General features: G+C 41.0%; 1 non-coding gene across 1 annotated transcript; it reads right to left on the bottom strand.

The window, feature by feature from the left end:
• Positions 1-2,919: 2,919 nt before the first annotated feature.
• Positions 2,920-3,026, bottom strand: LOC112401656 (U6 spliceosomal RNA). Its single transcript, XR_003003611.1, has one exon. It is a non-coding gene; the product is annotated as a U6 spliceosomal RNA (small nuclear RNA).
• Positions 3,027-19,922: the final 16,896 nt, after the last annotated feature.

Here is a 19,922-nt window from a genome sequence, read left to right as displayed (position 1 = left end):
GAAAGAGAAATTAAGGAAATACTCCCATTTACCATTGCAACAAAAAGAATAAAATATCTAGGAATAAACCTACCTAAGGAGACAAAAGACCCACATGCAGAAAATTATAAGACACTGATGAAAGAAATTAAAGATGATACAAATAGATGGAGAGATATACCATGTACTTGGATTGGAAGAATCAACATTGTGAAAATGACTCTACTACCCAAAGCAATCTACAGATTCAATGCAATCCCTATCAAACTACCACTGTCACTTTTCACAGAACTAGAACAAAAAATTTCACAATTTGTATGGAAACACAAAAGACCCCAAATAGCCAAAGCAATCTTGAGAAAGAAAAATGGAGCTGGAGGAATCAGGCTCCCTGACTTCAGATTACACTACAAAGCTACAGTAATCAAGACAGTATGGGATTGGCAAAAAAACAGAAATATAGGTCAATGGAACAGGATAGAAATCCCAGAGATAAACCCATGCACATATGGTCACCTTATCTTTGATAAAGGAGGGAAGAATATACAGTGGAGAAAAGATATCCTCTTCAATAAGTGGTGCTGGGAAAACTGGACAGCTACATGGAAAAGAAAGAAATTAGAACACTCCCTAACACCATTCATAAAAGTAAACTCAAAATTGATTAAAGACCTAAATGTAAGGCCAGACACTACCATACTCTTAGAGGAAAACATAGGCAGAACACTCTATGACATAAATCACAGCAAGAGCCTTTTTGACCCACCTCCTAGAGAAATGGAAATAAAAACAAAAATAAACAAATGGGACTGAATGTAACTTAAAAGCTTTTTTACAGCAAAGGAAACCAGAAACAAGACGAAAATACAACCCTCAGAATGGGAGAGAATATTTGCCAATGAAGCAACTGACAAAGGATTAATCTCCAAAATTTACAAGCAGCTCATGCAGCTCAATATCAAAAAAACAAACAACCCAATCCAAAAATGGGCAGAAGACCTAAATAGACATTTCTCCAAAGAAGATATATAGATAGCCAACAAACACATGAAAGGATGGTCAACATCACTAATCATTAGAGAAATGCAAATCACAACTACAATGAGGTATCATCTCACACCAGACAGAATGGCCATCATCAAAAAATCTACAAACAATAATTGCTGGAGAGGGTGTGGAGATAAGGGAACCCTCTTGCATTGCTCGTGGGAATGTAAATTGATACAGCCACTATGGAGAACACTATGGAGGTTCCTCTAAAAATTAAAAATAGAACTACCATATGACCCAGCAATCCCGCTACTGGCATATACCCTGAGAAAACCATAATTTAAAAAGAGTCATGTACCACAATGTTCATTGCAGCTCTATTTACAATAGCCAGGACATGGAAGCAACCTAAGTGTCCATCAATAGATGAGTGGATAAAGAATATGTGGCAGATATATACAATGGAATATTACTCAGCCATAAAAAGAAACAAAACTGAGTTATTTGTAGTGAGGTGGATGGACCTAGATACTGTCACACAGAGTGAAGTAAGTCAGAAAGAGATAAACAAATATCGTATGCTAACACATATATATGGAATTAAAAGAAAAAGTTTATGAAGAACCTAAGGGCAGGACAGGAATAAAGTCACAGATGTAGAGAATGGGCTTGAGGACACGGGGAGGGGCAAGGGTAAGCTGGGACGAAGTGAGAAAGTGGCATAGACTAATATATACTACCAAATATAAAATAGATAGCTAGTGGGAAGCAGCCGCATAGCACAGGGAGATCAGCTGGGTGCTTTGTGATCAGCTAAAGGGGTGGAATGGGGCGCGTGGGAGGCAGATGCAAGAGGGAGGAGATATGGGGATATATGTATATGTATATTCACTTTGTTATAGAGCAGAAACTACCACGCCATTGTAAAGCAATTATACTCCAATAAAGATGTTTTAAAAAAAAATTGGACTCTACGCTAAATGAATTTTGGGGAACACTTCTATGTGCCTTGACCCTTAAGAATTACCACCACCATGGCTATCACCCTCGTTTATTGAGCACGTATGCCTGCCATTTTATAAGGATCTTATTTTTTCTCCCACATCCCTGTGAGGTAGGTAGGTACCACTGCTCCCTGTGACAGGTGAGAAAAGACTCAAGACAGGTTAAGCAAAAGTCCAAGCTCCTGTGTAATCTGAACCTAGACCCATTTCAGAGCAAAGCTACCAGACTTCCTACTTTAAGTAACAGTGACAACAAACAACTACAAAAAGGTCAGGACAGGAGATTTTGGCCAACTTTTGATCACTCTGGAGAAGTCATATTCATGACACTTACAAAAGTAGAAGTGTAGAAAATCTTCTACACTTGTAGAAAATCTTCTACACTTGTAGTGTAGAAAATATCTTCATACTTATTTCTTGGGACTGTAAGAGTGGGTTACAAATACACCATCATTAGTCGTGACCACTTTTCTTTATTTGCAGGTGGTATATCTGGCAATCAGATATTTTTGAGAAATTCCAGATACAGTAGGTATTTACTGACAGGGAAGATACTTTCAATCATTTTTAATACCATTATATTAGCAGGACTACATAGTATGCTGTGTATATAGATGAATAAATAATGCACCAACTTTTATTCACAATGCTATAATCTGACCTTCCTTTGGTGACTTAATTAGCTGCTCTTGGCACTGTCCATGCAAATAGGTAAATAAAGAAATTCTTTCTTGATAAACTTCCAAGTACTCAAACTTTCCTGAAATTTGGACTATCTGAAGGGGATGTGAAAAGTGGAAGTTGCAAGTATATTATATTTAACAACGGTGTTTTTCACAAAAAGATTTAGTAAAGGTAGATTTTTTTAAACATCTTTATTGGACTATAATTGCTTTACAATGGTGTGTTAGTTTCTACTGTATAACAAAGTGAATCAGCTATACATAAAAATATGGAACGCTTCACGAATTTGTGTGTCATCCTGGCACAGGGGCCATGCTAATCTTCTCTGTATCGTTCCAATTTTAGTATATGTGTTGCCGAAGCGAGCACAGGTAGATGGTTTTTATTACTAAAAAAAGGCTAAAGATGATTCTCCAAGGAGTGGTTCCCATAAAGTCTTTTATGTACATCATAAAATTTGATTTCACATGGCACAATGTCCAAAACACATGGACTTTTGAGTGGAAGGTAAGCTTTCTTTTCAGGTTTCCCTCTGCACTTCTAATATTTTGGAATAAAATGAGGGAGGGTGGAGGGAGAAAGCTGATAACTTCTTTTATAAAGGAAAAACCTTTAAGGCCATCCATGTATTTTAAAACACTTTATTTAGATAAGGCCATACTGCAAAGTTTTATATTAAAAATAGTACTCATCAAATAGATCCTTCTTTTAAAAAGCAGTGTGATTGCAGATTCTGTAACTGTAGAAATTCTTAACAAAAGACTCCTAATATCCTTCCTATCTTAAGTCTTATGATTTTCATAGACATCTCAGTTATTCCCAATCAACATCACCACCCTTTTCCCCTATGGAAAATTTCCCCCCAACTGGCAAAGATCATCTTTAAAATCTCCATAGAGTAGACTTCTAAAAAGAGAAATGAGAAATCTTTATCACTAAAGGACACAGAAGAGAAGAAATCAATTCCTAGTGCCAGTTTTTTTCCTCTTCCCACCGGCCTCCCCGGCTCATCGAAATTATTTGCACAGTTGACACTGAGCCAGGTAGCTGGGGTTCTACTCATTGCAGAATGTTACTGGGCATTCATAAAAAGGTGGATTTTTTCTGCCTTCTCCTCTCCCTTCAGCTAACAATAAAACTCCAACCATCTTTAATAAATTTGGGTGATTGCAGTAGCAAAAGTACAGGCTGGGTCTGGACCGGCCTGGCAGGGACTTTTCCTGACCCCGGCTGGTTAACCTCATTCATCCACTCCCCATGCCATCCTGGGTGCCTGCCACGCTCCAGGCCCTGTGCTGGGCATGGGGACACGGTGTTGAGTGAGGCATCTCTCAGCCTTCGAAGCTCTCAGGAGTGCGGTGGGGGACACGGAGCCCGGAGCAAAGAGTGACCAGAGTGTACTCTGGGCTCTCCAAGAGGAGAATGCGGGGAACTCACAGAAAGACACAGTGAGGTCAGCTAACCCTGCCTGGAGGAGTTGAAAAATAGAACGAGGCGGTTTTGAGATTTTGACATCCCTTCTTCCCTTTACCGGGATTCTCAAGCAGCCCCGACCATTCGGCGCGTCCTTCCCGGGCAGTCACTCACCACTTGCAAACCTCGTTCTGGCTCTGGCCGGCCCAGCCAACAGCGGCTCTAGCACTTACCTCGGGGAAAAGTCCATGCGGCTCCCGGCCCTGCACTTCCGAAGCCCCCGGCGGGTCTCCTCGCAAAGCACGGATCAGAGCGCAGCGCACCGCTGGGAGCGCAGCGCCGAGTGCCGCCGACCGGGGAGACCGTGGGGCCAAAGGGGACCGTGGGAGGGAAGTGAGGCGGCGAGGGCAGCCTCTGGCTCCTGGTGTCCTGCAGGCGGGCGGCAACTCCCAACCCTCCTCACCGCTATATAAACGCTTCTCCCCGCCCCGCTCCGACCCTTCCCCGCCCCGGCGGCCCCCCTCTCAGCGCGCGTCCCCCGGGAAGCGGTGTGGGGAATTCTTGGGGCTGTCACTGCCCTGCCAGCTTCTTCCCTACATGGAACCTGTGCCTACGGCTGCGGACTAGGGAGTAAAACTGAGGGCGGGGAAATTGGGACGTTCGAGGTGCGCGCTTTCTCTGCGCCCAACAGAGGGACAGCGTGCGCGCTCTGAGGCATAGCGAAGATCAAGCTGTGCTCCGACTGTTGGAACTGCAGTCTCTTGGTGGCTTTGTCTGTGTTCTAGAATCTTCGTGCAAGGGACCCCGAGAGTCCTCGGTGGTGGGAACTGCTCCCTCTTGCCTGTGAACGCCCCAAGAACTGCACGCCTCAGGATGGAGGCCAAGCGCCATTGGGGTCCCCACTTGGAATTCAGGGTCCACAGGAGAGTATTCTTGACTCTACCGTCTACTAACCTTTTTTCGCTGACTGTCCATTCATTTGTCTGTCCGTGTACTTGTTTCACAAATATTTGAGCACCCTAGTATGTGCTACTAATTAGGTGCTTGGGATGCAAGTAGACCTCTTAGCTCGCAGTCTCATTCGGGAAACAAGTGGAAACAGGAACCAGGGTGGTAGTTGCGAGACGGGGTAAACGCGGCCATGAGAACATAGAAGAAGTTATCCTAATTCAACCTTGGAAAGCCAAAAGAAGCTTCCCTGAGGAAATTAAATTCAAACTAAAATCTAAAGAGTGAGATAGGCAGGAAAATGGGGAAAATGGAACAGACAGCTCCAAAGACTGGGAAGACAGAGGAAGCACTGTCCCTCTTCACGGGAACTGTTTGTTTTTAAAAACTTGCTATTTACTGTCATCCTAAGTAAAGAAAAAAAGTTTTAAATGCAAAGAAAGACAAACTTCTAACTGGTAGAATTAGGATTGAATGCAGGCAGTCTAGCCCAGGAGGGTGCTTTTACAGCATGGAGTGTCAACTTGGCAAGTTGACAAATTCAAAACAGAGATGGTTCCCATAGAGTGGGGATTCCTCCGGAATCTGAGGCATAACTTCAAGACTCAGACCATCACCAACTGTAATTTTGGCCAGGTCGTTAGTTTCTGCCCCAGTGGAATGTAAGTAATAAAGACACTTCTTTTGCCCCCCATTGAGTGTTCATGTTCTGGTCCATAGGCTTGGTACAGCAGGTGGCTTCAGAATGGTGACTCTTCTCTGGGTCCCTTGGCTTTGGTACAAGGGAAAGTTGCCCCCCCCCCCCCCCCATGCAAGCAAACTTTGGAATATCTTAAATTACTGCTTCTTTTACCTAAAATTACTAAGAGTCAGTAATTCAACTTTTCATATAGCATTAATATTGTTTAAAATACTCTTCAAAACACAAAAATCATCCCAGGATCATTATTGAAAGAGGCAGATGTGATTCCAGCTAGCAGGGTTTCTAGCCAGCTGCTAGCTCACCCAAAGCTCGTTGTAAAAGTGTACCACACATACAAACAGTACCCATTTTATTATAGCCTCGTAGGAAATACCAGTCTGATAGAATGGCTTCTGGGATTCATAAGCCTCTGACTTATGGCCCAGCCAGAACCAATGATCATGTCTGTTCAATAATGTGAAGACTTGATAGCATTGCCTTAACAAAAAGTCAAGTTCCCCCAACATATTGCTTTCAGGTATCTCAAAACACTATCTTATATCCTGGATCTTTTGATGCCCAAACAAGTTTTCACAACTGGATCAAACTTTGACCAGCACCCAAAGAATAAGGCTTCCTTTCACTTAGACTAGAGCAAAAAGACAGAGAAAGAAGAAAGGTCCTTGGATCTTGTCAATGCAAGTGGTTGCTGAAAATGACCCCAGTTTTTCCCATTGTGCAACCCTTGATTTCTGAACCAGAGAAATGATGGGCAAGTAGACAGTGTTCTTTGCTGGATTTCCAGAGCTTTTTAAGTAACCTAAGTGGAAGTGTGGGTAGCATATGTGCTTGAATGGGCTTTTGGAACCCATGACAACCTCATCAAACTGGTCAGGAATTTCATTAGAAGACATGGACAACACTTCACCTAACCCACAGACTTGAGTGGTCTACCATGACAGTGCTGGGACCATGGGGACCTTGTCCATTTATAGTTCAGTTTTTGGGAGAAGGTCAACGACTTTCCCCTTAGCTTGGGAAGATCCTTGTGGACTTCTCACATGTCTCCAGAACTCAATCCAGCTAGACTTTCACAGCTTAAACCCTGAAGTACTAAAGTTGCCTTCTATTTAATCTTCCAAAGTCCAATCTTCTCCTTCACCACTCCACCCCATCCAATTCATGCCAGTTCATCTTTTATTCTTCTGACAGAGGGATCTTTCTAAACCACACATCTGATCAATCACTGCTGACTTAACACCGTAAAGGGCTCCCCACTGCTTGCAGATCTGAACCCAAACTCAAGGCCCTTTATCTCTCTTCCTATTCTTCCTTCTGGCTTCCTCTCCTGCCCTCCTGCTCCACTCCCACCACTAACTAAGAACTTCGGTGCCCTAGAAATGATCCCCATTGCTTGATATCATGCTGCTTTCCTGTTTCCTTGCCATTGCCAAGGCTGTTTGCTCTGCATTTATTTCCCCATTCATTCAGCAAAATATGTATTGAATATTTACTATGGGTCAGGCACTGTGAAGGATTGGAATCAGTTTTGTAATGATAATCTATAGTTTTTCATCATACATTAAAATAATATACTTAATGCAGGCATCTTAGTTTACTAAGATCTATTTATTTATGAAACATTTTTTGTTTTTGTTTTGGGTTTTTTGTTTGTTTGTTTTTTGGCTGCACTGTGTGGCTTGTGGGATCTTAGTTCCCTGACCAGGGTTTGAACGTGGGCCCTTGGCAGTGAAAGCACAGAGGTCTAATCACTGGACCACCAGGGAATTCCCAAACATGTTTTAAATACCTACTATGTGGTAGATACTGTATTAGTCATTAGGATGCAATTAGCCATGGTCTCCACACTTAGGACCTCAGAGCCTAGTATTGGAGATGAATAAGTAAGCTAATTATTAGTGTGATAGGGGTCTGTATGCACTGGACACTACAGGAGGAATCCTGGGAAGAAGGTGATACTTGGGATAAATGTTGGATCTGGGGTTGAGTGAGGAAGACTGAGGGAGCAGCATGTATGAAAGCACGGAAGTCAATGGTGGCTGGACAATGGAGGGGCCTGGTATGAAGTGAGGATGGAGAAGGAGGTGGGGCAGGTGATGGACTGGATATGGGTGACTGCACAAGGAGTCTAGGATAACTCTCAGGTTTCTGGCTTGCAAATATATGGGGTCAACACCATTTACTGAGGTAGTAAACACAGGAGGAGGAGGAGGAGGATTGAGTGGGGGGGGGGGAGAAAATAATTCTATTTTTGGTATTTTGAGTTTGAGATGCCTGAGAGCTGTCCCAGTGGTGATGCTCAACGGCCAGATGGATACATATAGGTCTGGGGCTTAGAAGTGAGGCCTCAACTGGAGACATGGATTTGGGTTCATCGTAATATTGGTAGTTGAAGCCACAGGAGTGTATGAGGTGATATATGAACAGTTCATTCATTCATCACTCATTGCAGAAAGAGCCATTGAGTACCTATTATGTAGGAGGCCCTGTCCTACCTAAGGATACACCAGGGACCAAAGCAAAAAGATTCCTGCTGTCCTGGTGTTTGAGAAAAGAAGATTGGGAGCACCTTATTGGATGGCAGGGGAAGATTACAATTTTAATAAAGTGAGAAGGTGACTTTGGGCCTTGAATGAAGATGAGAAATAAGTCCTGTGTGATATCTGAAGGAAGGGTGTTCCACACAGAAGGAACAGGTAATGCAAAGGTCCTGAGGCAGGAGCATGGTTGGTGCATTGGAGCAAAGGGAAGGAACCAGTGTGGATGAAACAGGGTGAGTGAAAGGAGGAGAAGGAGGATGATGTCAGAAAGGTAATGGGAGGGGGACAGTTAGTGGGGAGAAATGGAGGGTTTTGGGCAGAGGAGTGACATAGTATAATTCCTGTTTATGAAGGATGATAGACTGTAAGGGTACAGGGATTGAGAGCAGAGCCCTGGGAAATAACTGACATTGAAGGGATGAGCAGAAGCAAAGGTTGTTTGGGGCAGTGAGAATGTTGTTGAAGGGTCAAATTCAGGTGAGCTTAAGGATGTTAAGATCTTAAGACTCTTCAGGAAAAGGTGACTAGTTGTGGAAGAATGGCCAGCAAGGCAAGAGGGGACCAGGGAGGAGCCCTGTCTCAAAGCCAGGGGAGGATAGCTGTGTAGGAAGAGACTTGTGGATGGTGGCGTGGGTCGCAGAGGTTAGGAAGGAGAAGGCATAGGAACATCTCTGGGATTTGGCAGTGCAGGGAGCCCTGTGACTGCTGTCATAGCAACGCGGGTGGGAGTGGAGTCAGAACTCGGTGGCCCATAGAGTGAATGGGAGACAAGGGGTTGCAGGAGAGTGGAATCTTTCAAGAAGAAGGCGGCAAAAGAAGAGCTAGGGCAGTAACTTCCCCAAGGCCTGGTACTGAGGGGATGTTCATCTTGTTGATGGTAGCATGGCTTTTCTCACCTGGAGACAAGTGGAGGAGAATTTTTGTGTTCGTCAAAGGGACCAGGAATGGGATCACATTATAGGCATTTTGAGTCCACAGTTTTCAGAGTTTGCTACCTCTTTTTTTTTTTTAATCTTTCAAATGAAATCTAAGGATAAGTGCACACTTATTAGGCTTACAGCAAACAGTCAGGAAGTGGGGTGAATTCTAGGACAACCTCTAATTGTACCTCAGGGATTCTAAAGCTGTACAGTAAAACCCCAAGGAGGGTAGGCAACTTTGCTTCTATCATCACTGGTGACTAGCTCTTGTCCCCCACCCATCCTGACTCTCAGACAAGTGCAGGCTCAGATTCTCTTGATGGGGATGAGATGGAGGGAGAAGCCAGTTGGATATGACTGTTTTGTGGTCACTGGGGAATTTTCCAGTTACATGGTCAGTTGAAAACAATATCATTTTCACTGTCTTTACTTTTGTGCCCTCTGAGACCACATAGAATGCCTAGAAACACTGGTTTTCATTAACTTCGCCATAATGTAACCCTGAATTTTATGCATTTAGTTTTCAGACCCCACTTACCATGTCATGGCAGATGTCTACTGGTATGATTACTTACTTAGGGTGTGTGTTGAACCAGACGAAGAGATTTTTTTCCAAGCCTGGAGGTTTTGAATCAGCTGTGAAGTCACACTAGAGGAAGACTTTTCTCCTCATTCAGCCTCAATGCTTAGAAGCTGGAACCATTAATCCAGATTCTTTCATTGTTTGATTTCCTCCTCTGGTACAATTCTGTGAGACGTGATTTCACTCTTATAGGCCATTAGGATAGAAAAAGGATTCAGCAGAAATTTTCTAAATCCTCTTCCCAAGACTGAGTGGTATGTTATACATCTTTAAAGGAATAGAAAACGAAACTCGCAATGGAGGAAAATTTCTCTCATCTTCTTGAAGAAAACGCAGTAGCTCCTCTAATCAAGACAAACCATAATTCTCCAAGGATGGCAAGGGAGGAGCAGCTGGGCTTTGTGAATTTGACCACTGACCCCAACATTTATCTTGTGGCAACTTTCCCTTATAGATGTAGCTGTTACCAACAAGTGCCTCACATTAACCCTTTGACCCAGGAAGAGGGCCAAATTAATTTCTGGATCACATTCAAGAAAGGCCAAGACAGCCCTTCAGGGTTGTCTAAAGACTAAGGAGAAATAACATCAACAAGTAGTCAACCCCAGGTGGTAAGGATCTTTTACAGAGGGGGAGACAGACATGGAGAAGCAAGGCTTACTTGTGCAACTACAGATTGTTGAAGCCAAGACTGCAATTCAGGAAATGAACCAGGAAGTGAATTTGGGCACAATGTACAAACAACCAAGCAACCCGACATACGAGGTGTGGGGGTAGATTGTGTTTCTAAAGGTGGTTTCAGCCATACCTCTCACGTTTTTGTCTCTGCAATTCGAGTAAACACAATTGCACTGTCTCCTATGTGCAAGCATGAATACTGTCCTGGTTTGCCCTCCTCCTTCCTCTCAAAAGCAGACCCCTGAGACAGGAATCATGTGCATGGTGTTTGTTTGGGAGACGATCCTGGGAAACAGTGCTAAGGGAGTGAGATGGGAAAGAGAAGGCCAAGTTTTGGCATACATTTTGAGTCTTTTAGTGTAAAGTATACAGCAATTCTATGTTTCTAGCAGTTTTTAATACCTTAATAATAGACTGGAATGAGATCCAGAAGGCAATTAGTAAATGGAGAGCTTCAATGAACTTTGTTAGAGGAGCAACAGCAATTGACATTACTGCAACTGGTAATTTTTCTGTAAGAAAGAGTGAATAAATAAATAAACATCGCAGTTTAAAATTTTTTTCAGCAAAGCTCTTTAAGGAATAATCTGCATTTCCCCCCAAAGTCTCACAAAATGCACTCCTTCTTGTATATTATTTCCATCCCAAGATCTCTTGTGTTAGATTTTGTTGTTATTAAACTTTGGATATGGTGTTCTTCTCCCCCTCTTTTCTCCCCAAATTTTGAAGAAGTTTAGATGTATTGTGATTAGTCACCCATTCTCTGGGTGCAGAATTACACATATTCATAGACACACACAAGTAGACACACACACATGCACATGTACACACACACTCCCTATAGAGATTCAGTTTTCAGAGGCTGCAGCTTCTCAGGACAAAACCAAAATTTCTCTCTTCAGTAGTTGCAGGAATGGTGGGAGAAAAATAGTTATTGCCATATATAAAATTAAAATTTTCCTAAAGAAATGGAACACTCAGTAAATGCATCCAAAGTGCAAGATTTATTTCCTATGACTTAAACTTGGGGTTTATCTGGTCAGTATTTTGCCAAGAGCAGGGCCTCAGAAAACTATCTTTTCTTAATTAAAACTTTGAGAAGAGATGCAGAACTTGCGAGTGTAATTCCCTCCTACACAAACACTATGCCCTTCTCCCCTTTTTAGCTGATCTCTTCAAGTTAAAATTAGGGAGGTGAGGAGGAAATGATATAGGTACATTTTTTTCTGTTGAAATTGTGGATGCTCATGAATTCTAAGCTGGGAGTGATTTTCTATTCCTTGGGGAGAATTCTAAACTATGTCTCTTCATTTATCAGTTTTAAAGTTCAGAGCAGTTTCTGTTACTGTTATTACTAAGGGAACACTACTCAAAGGTGGAACAAATTCACAGTTCCCACTGTAACTGTCTTGAGGAGTGGATTGCTGAATAGAGGAGAATATTAATTAGCATTAATTAATGTGAATATTAATTAGCATTAATTAATGACATTAATTAATTAATGGCATTATTTCCATTTTTTCCAGGAATGAAGTTTTTCCTATGTCTGTGCTCAGACTCACAGATGATGAAATTAAAAAAATACTTCGAGATTATCCAGTCCAACTTCTTCCTTTTCCTCAAGAAGTAATGGAGGTGCAGGGAAGGCATTCAAGGTCACATAGCAGTTGGTGGCATAGCTAAGCCCCAACCTACTGTTCCCCTGATCTCTCCTCTATGATCTCCTGTTTCCTCACCTTCAGAAATGCCTGTGTCCATTTCTAAGCCTGGTTTCCAGCCTCCCATCAATTCTATGGGCCTCTAGGGAATTCCCTGGCGGTCCAGTGGTTAGGATTCCATGCTTCCACTGCAGGGGGCCCAGGTTTCATCCCTCGTCAGGGAACTAGGATCCCACAAGGCACGTGAGGTGGCCCCCACAAAATTCTAGGCTTCTAATGTCCTTCCTCTGCATTCTTCTTGATTTAACCCATCCAGGATTATTTTCTGTCGCTTGCAATGAAAGAACACTCACCTATATATATGTTTGCTCACAACAGTAATGAAATCTATACTAAAGCATTGACACAATTTCACTTATTAAACTGGCAAAGATTTTTTGAAATGAATGGTACTACCCACTTTTGTTAAGATTTGGAAAAAATGACTGCTCATGATTGCTGGTGGGAGTGTAAATTGGTGAAATCCTTCTGGAAGACAAGGCAATATATATGAAAAAACTTATAAATGTTCACATTCCTTGATTGAGTCATTTAAAAATTCTGTATAAAGACTTAGCTGCTAGGATATTTATAAAAATGCCATTTATAATTGGGAAAAATTAGAAACAATATACATAACTTGGATGACCATAATGTATTATCCAAAAGGGGACAATTTTGAGTGTAAGAGGACACTATTACAATTATACCAAGGCAAGAGGCATAAACCAAGAGGCAAATCAGTATGATCATAGTCACCTTATGTATAACCAATGATCAGGGCAGGTAGTACCATGAGGGTATTCTACATCCACATAACAGAATTCAGGCAAGCTATTAAAAGTGATGGTATATTAAAATTACATAATTATTTAGATCTTTCTCTGGAACTTTGTTTTACTCCATTGATTCACTTTTGTCTTTTTGTACCCATTTAAAAATTTTATGGCTTTATAGTATGTTTTACTATATGGTAAACAAATCGCCCAATGTTAGTTTTCAAAACAATTATTCCAGATGAAATCCACAATAATTATTTCAAGTTCCTTGCCCACCTTTCCTACAATTTTAAATTATATAATACTTTGGGGAGAAATGACATTTTAACATATTCTGTATTTTAAGAATGTAGAATATATCTACTTTTGCTTTCTTTCTTATTGCTCAGTGAAATTTCATAGTTCCTCTATATTTCTTGTTATATTTATGCCTAGGTATTTTATATTGTTGTTGTTATTGTAAATGTTATCCCCTCATTATTTGTATAAAAAAGGTTATAGATTTTTGTACTTCTGTATAACCAGTCATCCTACTGAACATCCTTTTCAATTTAATAGCATTACATTATATTTTTCTTGGGTTTTCTAGCTAGATAATCACATTATCTGAAAATAATAACAACTTTGCTTCTTCCTTTCTCATTTTGTTTTATTGGCCCATTGTATTTTTCAGTATTTCCTGAATGGAGTTTAGTAATAGTTGCATTTTCACATGGTACTGCCAGACGCTGCAGGAGAGCAGCCCTGCTCCCTTATGCTGCTTGTGTGGCCCAACAGTATCAGCAGGCACATGTAGCCTACACAGGGAATGCCCCTTGAGTGTTAGACTCAGGTGCCCAAAAGGGATTGCACTTCTGGGCACTATAAGTCTGAAACAATTAAAGGGGCTGTTCAAGAGACAACAAAGAACTAGGACGAGGTTAAATGACAAGGTTAATCTCCTACCTAGGGACACTCCTGGAAGACAGGGAGAGATAGATGCTTTGCATAATACATAGAAACAAATTCAGAGACTCAAACAAAATGAGGAAACAAAGAAACATGTTCCTAATGAAGAAAAAGGATAAAACCCCAGAAAAGGGACTTCCTTGGTGGTCCAGTGTTTATGACTCCATGCTTCCACTGCAGGGGGTGCATGTTCAATCCCTGGTCAGGGAACTAAGATCCTGCATGCTTCACAGTGCAGCCAAAAAGTTAAAAAAAAAAAAAAAAAAAAAAACTTAATGTAATGAAGATAAGTAGTTCACCTGTTAAAGAGTTCAAAATGGTCATAAAGATGCTCACTTGACTCAGGAGGAGGATGAATGAACAGAGTGAGAACTTCAACAAAGAGATGGAAAACATAAGAGAGTACCCAACAGAAGTCACAGAACTGAAGAATACAATAACTGAACTGAAAAATACACTAGAAGGATTCAACAGCAGACTGAATGAAGCAGAAGAACAGATAAGCAACCTGAAAGACAGAGTAGTGGAAATCACCCAAATAGAACAGCAAAAAGAATAAAAGAATTTTTAAAAATGATGATAGCTTAGGGGACCTGGGGAACAACAACAAGTGAACTAATTTGCATTACAGAGGTACCAGAACGGGAAGAAGAAGAGAAAGGGGCAGAACACATATTTGAAGAAATAATGGCTGAAAACTACCCTAACCTGGGAAAGAAAACACATCCAGGTCCAGGAAGCACAGAGAGTCCCAAACAAGATGAACCCAAGGAGAGCCACACCAAGACACATTATAAATGAAATGTCAAAAGTTAAAGATAGAGAACATTAAAAGCAGCAAGAAAAAAAGAGCTTATTATACACAAGGGAACACCCATAAGACTATGAGCTTATTTTTCAGCAGAAACTTTCCAGGCCAGAAGGGAATGGTACAATTTATTCAAAAGTGCTGAAAGAAAAACTTCCAACCCCAAATTCTCTATATGGCAGAGTTTTCTCTATCTCTCATTCAGAATTGAAGGAGAGATAGAGAGTTTTCCAGAGAAGCAAAAGCGAAAGGAATCTATCACCACTAAGCCAGCCTTACAAGAAATGTTAAAGGGACTTCTTTAAGCTGAAAAGAAAAGGCCCTAAATAGAAATAAGAAAATATATGAAAGAAAAACTCACTGGTATTGGCAAATATATAGTAAAGGTAGAGAATCAACCACTTATAAAGCTAGTAAGAAGGCTAAAAGAGAAAGGTAGTAAAATTAACTGAAACTATAATAATTAGTTAAGGAATATACAATATAAAAAGATGTAAAATATGATGTTAGAAATGTAAAATATGGGAAAGGGAGTAAAAAGTTAGTGTTTTTAGAATGCGCTTGAACTTAAGTGATTATCAACTTAAAATAGACTGTTATATATATAGGCTGTTATATGTGAACCTCATAGTAATTGCAAAGCAAAAACCTATAATAGATACATAAAAATATATGGGAAAGAAATTTAAACATAACACTAGTGAAAATCATCAAATCACAAAGAAAGAGAAGAAAGAAACAGAGAGGAACTACAAACACAACCAGAAAACAATTAACAAAATGGCAATAAATACATACTATCATGATTACTTTAAATGTAAATGGGCTAAATTCTCCAATCAAAAGACATAGGGTGGCTGAATGAATACAAAATCACGATTCATCTATATATTGCCTACAAGAGACTTACTTCAGATCTAAAAACACACACAGGCTGAAAATGAAGCAATGGAAAAATATATTCCATATGAATGGAAACAGAAAGAAAGCTGGGGTAGCAATACTTATATCAGACAAAATAGACTTTGAAAGAAAGACTAACAAAAGACAAAGAAGGGGATTACATAATGATAAACAGGTCAATCCAACAAGAGGATATAACTTTTGTAAATATTTATGCACCCAACATAAGAGCACATAAATATATATGAAGCAAATATTAACAGAACTAAATGGAGAAATTAACAGCAATGCAATAATAGTAGGGGACTTTAATACCCCACTTGTATCAATGGATAGAGAATCCAGACAGAAAATTAGTAAGGAAACATTGACCTTAAATGACACTTTAGACCAGATGGACTTAATAGATATCTACAAAGCATTCCATCCAAAAGAAGCAACATACACATTCTTCTCAAGTGTACATGGAACATTCTCCAGGATAGATCAAATGTTAGGCCTCAAAAAAAGTCTCAGTGAATTTAAGGAGATTGAAATCATATCAAGAATCTTTTCCAACTACAATGGTATAAAACTAGAAATCAGTTATAAGAAGAAAACTGCAAAAATCAAAAACATGTGGAGAGTAAACAACATGCTATTAAACAACCAATGGATCAATAAAGAAATCAAAGCACAAATCAAATAATACCTTGAGACAACAAAAATGGAAACACAATATTACAAAAGCTATAGAATGCAACAAAAGCAGTTCTAAGAAGGAAATTCATAGCAATACCCCAAGAAAAAAACAAACAAAATATCTCAAACAAACAGTCTAACTTTATACCTAAAGGACCTAGAAAAAGAACAAATGAAGTCCAAAGTTGTAGGAGGAAGAAATTATAAAAATCAGAGTGGAAATAAAGGAAATAGAGGCAAAAAAAAAAATAGAAAAGAAAAGATCAATGAAACTAGAGCTGGCTCTTTGGAAAGAAACAAAATTGACAAACCTTTAGTCAGACTCATCAAGAAAAAAATGAAGCCCAAATAAATAAAATTAGAAATGTAATAGAAGTTACCACTGATACCACAGAAGTACAAAGAGTCATAAGAGACTACATGAACAATTACATGTCAGCAAACTGGACAATCTAGAAGAAATAAATCATTCCTAGAAACACAGAACTAACTTTCTCTGTCTCTATGAAATTAGATGCAAAGTTATCTACCCCAGTCTTGAAGGTGTGTGCTTGTATGGGAGCATCCCTATACAGTGAGAGTGTGCTCTGGTAGGCTTGGTAGGAGAGCTAGAACTGAAGTGAGCACACGCTGTGTCTTTCTCCAAGTTGTGCTGGCAGCCACGGCCTTGGTAAGAGGTAGGGATGGCGTTCGAGGGGCTAGAACAAGAGCCAGGTGCAATCTGGGGTTTCTCTTATGCTCACTGGCCAACCCCATCCTATCAGGGGTGGGGTTGGGGCTCAAGGGGCTGGAACAGGAGCCCTGGAGCCCTGAGAGTTTTGGGCTTCTCCTGGGTGTGATGGTAAGCTCTTCCTTGGCTTGGGGCATGACTGGGACCTGAGAGCTTATGGCTGCACTTCTATGCTGCTTTTACTTTTTACCCCAGTGTGCAAGCCTTAGTTAGAGACTGGGTTGTGGCCAGAGGTGTTGGTGCCACACCACCAAGTTGTCCCCACCCCCTCCCACATGTGCACAGGGACAGGCACTCTGAAGGTGACAGGCTCTACCCTGGAGCTAGTCTCTCCCTTCTGAGTATGTGCACCAAAATGCACACTGTAATGGCTGCCTTCACCCTGGTCAGAGGCAGGGCTGGGGTCCAAGTTGGCTCTGTTTCCTCCAACTGTGTGCACTCTTGTTGGCCATGGCAGCCTCTGCCTTAGTGGAGAGAAGTGCTGGAGCCAGATGGGCTGAGGCAGGAGTCTGGTGCAGGCTGAGGGGCAGGCTAGGGTGGTCCTGGCAAGCCAGCCAGAGCCCCAGGCAGTTTTCAGTCTGCTGCCTCCATGTTCTGACTGGTAGTCAGTAAGTCTATGCAAGTGCTCTTCAACAGCACAGTCTTGGTCTCTTACAGTCCTCCAGCAAGGTCCACTGTTTTTCAAACCAGATTAGAGGGCTCATGTTCCTGATGTCAGACTCCAGGGCTGGGTTGCCTAATATGTGGCTTGAACCCCTCGCCCCCAGGGAGGATCCCTGAGCCTGTGATATCCCCTCCTCTTCTGGGTCTCCTGCTAGAAAAGTGGGTCCTGGCCAGGTTGCTTTTTCTCCCTTCCTACCAGACTCCATGTGGATCCTTCTTCACAGCCTTGGTTATAGAAGAGCCATACTGCCAGTTCCCAGGTCAGTTTTGGTGAGAGTCTCTATATGTATTGATAGTTGTAGTTTTGATGTGTTTGTGAGGGGAAGTGAGCCCAGTGTCTTCCTACTCTGACATCGTGATCTCCTCCTGTGTTGTGTGTGTTTGGACTGCTCCACCGACTAGCTGTTCCTCCACCTCTCTCCCTCTCTTTGGGCCTCCCGATTCCCTGAGACACAATAATACTGAATTTAGGCCTATTAATAACCCTATAATGGCTTCTAAGTGTTCGAGTGAAAGGGAGAATTGCACATCCCTCACTTTAAATCAAAAGCTAGAAATGATTAAGTTTAGTGAGGAAGGCATGTCAAAAGCTGAAATAGGCTGAAATCTAGGCCTGTTGTGGCAAACAGTAAGTCAAGTTGTGAATACAAAGGAAAAGTTCTTGAAAGAAATTAAAAGTGCTACTCCAGTGAAAATGCTGAAGATAAGAAAGTGAAACAGCCTTATTTCTGGTATGGAGAACTCTGAGTGGTCTGAATAGAGGATCAAACCAGTCACCACATTCCCTTAAGCCAAAGCTTAATCCAGAGTAAGGCTCTAACTCTCTTCAGACTGAGAGAAGTGAAGAAGCAGCAGAAGAAAAGTTTGAAGCTAGCAGAAGTTGGTTTATGAGGTTTAAGAAAAGAAGCCATCTCCATACATAAAAGTGCAAAGTGAAGCAGCAAGTGCTGATGAAGAAATAGCAGCAAGTTATCCAGAAGATTTAGCTAAGATCATTAATGAAAGTTAAACAACAGATTTTCAATGTAGATGAAACAGCCTTGTATTGGAAGAAGATGCCATCTAGGCCTTTCATAGCTAGAGAGGAGAAGTCAATGCTTGAATTCAAAGCTTCAAAGGATGGGCTGACTCTCTTGTTTGAGGCTAATGCAGCTGGTAACTTGAAGTTGAAGCCAGTGTTAATTTACCATTCCTAAAATCCTAAGGCCACTAAGAATTATGCAAATTTACTCTGCCTATGTTCTGTAAATGGAAGAACAAAGCTTGGATGACAGCACATCTATTTGGTTTACTGAATATTTTTATCCCATTGTTGAGACCTATTGCTCAGAAGAAAAGATTCCTTTCAAAATATGACTGTACTTTGACAATGCACCTGATCATCCAAGAGCTCTGATGGAGATGTACAACAAGATTCATGTTGTTTTCATGACTACCAACACAACATCCATTCTGCAACCCATGAACCAAGGAGTAATTTTGACTTTCAAGTCTTATTTTTTTTTTTTCAAGTCTTATTCTTTAAGAAATACATTTTGTAAGGCTATAGCTGCCATAGATAGTGATTCCTCTGATGGATCTGGGTGAAGTAAATTGACAAACTTCTGGAAAGGATTCACGATTCTAGATGCCATGAAGCACATTTGTCATTCATGGGAAGAGGTCAAAATATCAACATTAACAGGAATTTGAATTCCAACCTTCATGGATGACCTTGGGGGGTTCAAGACTTCAGTGGAGGAAGTAACTGCAGTTGTGGTGGAAATAGCAAGGAAATTAGTATTAGAAGTGGAGCCTAAAGATGTGACTGAATTGCTGCAATCTCATGATAAAACTTGAATGGATGAGGAGTTGCTTCTTATGGATAACCAAAGAGGGTGATTTCTTGAGATGGAAACTACTCCTGGTGAACATGCTGTGAAGCTTGTTGAAATGGCAACAAAGGATTTAGAATATTAAACTTAGTTGATAAAGCAGTGGCAGGGTTTGAGAAGATTGACTCCAATTTTGAAAGAAGTTCTACTGTGGGTAAAATGCTATTAGACAGCACTGCATGCTACAGAGGAATTTTTCATGAAAGGAAGAGTCAGTTGATGTGGCAGACTTCATCGCTGGCTTATTTTAAGAAACTGCCACAGCCATCCCCGCCCTCAGCAGCCACGACACTGATCAGTCGGCAGCCATCAACATCGAGGCAAGATCCTCCACCAGCAAGAAAATTATGACTTGCCAAAGGCTCAGATGATGGTTAGCACATTTTAGCAACAAGGT

Source organism: Neophocaena asiaeorientalis, unplaced genomic scaffold, assembly GCF_003031525.2.
Source record: "Neophocaena asiaeorientalis asiaeorientalis breed wild unplaced genomic scaffold, Neophocaena_asiaeorientalis_V1.1 scaffold33, whole genome shotgun sequence".
NCBI lineage: Eukaryota > Metazoa > Chordata > Mammalia > Artiodactyla > Phocoenidae > Neophocaena > Neophocaena asiaeorientalis.
Note: the sequence above shows the minus strand (reverse complement) of the source record. Positions and strands in the feature narration are given on the sequence as shown.